The sequence below is a fragment of the Phocoena phocoena genome, chromosome 6 (genome assembly GCF_963924675.1).
Source record: "Phocoena phocoena chromosome 6, mPhoPho1.1, whole genome shotgun sequence".
NCBI lineage: Eukaryota > Metazoa > Chordata > Mammalia > Artiodactyla > Phocoenidae > Phocoena > Phocoena phocoena.
Window position 1 is genome coordinate 72,070,750 of NC_089224.1, and position 1,722 is coordinate 72,072,471.

The window sequence follows — 1,722 nt, forward strand, 5'->3', positions numbered from 1 at the left end:
CTATGCCTACTTTCTGTAGGGTTTTTATCATAAATGGGTGTTGAATTTTGTCAAAAGCTTTCTCTGCATCGATTGAGATGATCATATGGTTTTTCTCCTTCAGTTTGTTAATATGGTGTATCACATTGACTGATTTGCGTATTTTGAAGAATCCTTTCATTCCTGGGATAAACTCCACTTGAACATGGTGTATAATTCTTTTAATGTACTGTTGGATTCTGTTTGCTAGTATTTGCTTGAGGATTTTTGCATCTATGTTAATCAGTAATATTGGCCTGTAGTTTTTTTGTGACATCTTTGTCTGGTTTTGGTATCAGGGTTATGGTGGCCGCATAGAATGAGTTTGGGAGTGTTCCTCCCTCTGCTATATTTTGGAAGAGTTTGAGAAGGATAAGTGTTAGCTCTTCTCTAAATGTTTGATAGAATTCGCCTGTGAAGCCATCTGGTTCTGGGCTTTTGTTCATTGGGAGATTTTAAATCACAGTTTCAATTTCAGTGCTTGTGATTGGTTTGTTTATATTTTCTGTTTCTTCCTGGTTCAGTCTTGGAAGGTTGTGAATTTCTAAGAATTTGTCCATTTCTTCCAGGTTGTCCATTTTATTGCCATGTAGTTGCTTGTACTAATCTCTCATGATCCTTTTTATTTCTGCAGTGTCAGTTGTTACTTCTCCTTTTTTATTTCTAATTCTGTTGAGTTGAGGCTTCTCCCTTTTTTTCTTGATGAGTCTGGCTAATGGTTTATCAATTTTGTTTATCTTTTCAAAGAACCAGCTTTTAGTTTTATTGATCTTTGTGATTGTTTCCTTCATTTCTTTTTATTTCTGATCTGAGCTTTATGATTTCTTTCCTTCTGCTAACTTTGGGGGTTTTTTTGTTCTTCTTTCTCTAATTGCTTTAGGTGTAAGGTTAGGTTTTTATTTGAGATGTTTCTTGTTTCTTAAGATAGGATTGTGTTGCTATAAACTTCCCTCTTAGAACAGCTTTTGCTGCATCTCATAGGTTTTGGGTCGTTATGTTTTCAGTGTCATTTGTTTCTAGGTAGTTTTTGATTTTGTCTTTGATTTCTTCAGTGATCTCTTGGTTATTAAGTAGTGTGTTGTTTAACCTGCATGTGTTTGTATTTTTTACAGATTTTTTCCTGTAATTGCTATCTAGTCTCATAGCGTTGTGGTTGGAAAAGATACTTGATACGATTTCAATTTTCTTAAATTTACCAGGCTTGATTTGTGACCCAAGATACGATCTATCCTGGAAGATGTTCCATGAGCACTTGAGAAGAATGTGTATTGTGTTGTTTTTGGATGGAATGTCCTATAAATATCAATTAAGTCCATCTTGTTTAATGAATCATTTAAAGGTTGTGTTTCCTTATTGATTTACATTTTGGATGATCTGTCCATTGGTGAAACTGGGGTGTTAAAGTCCCCTTCTATGATTGTGTTCCTGTCATTTTCCTCTTTTTTTTCTTTTCTTTTTCTTTCCCGTACGTGGGCCTCTCACTGTTGTGGCCTCTCCCATTGCGGAGCACAGGCTCCGGACGCGCAGGCTCAGCAGCCATGGCTCACGGGCCTAGCCGCTCCGCGGCATGTGGGATCTTCCCGGACCGGGGCATGAACCTGTGTCCCCTGCGTTGGCAGGTGGACTCTCAACCACTGCGCCACCAGGGAAGCCCCATTTTCCCCTTTTATGGCTGTTAGTATTTGCCTTATGTATTGAGGTGCT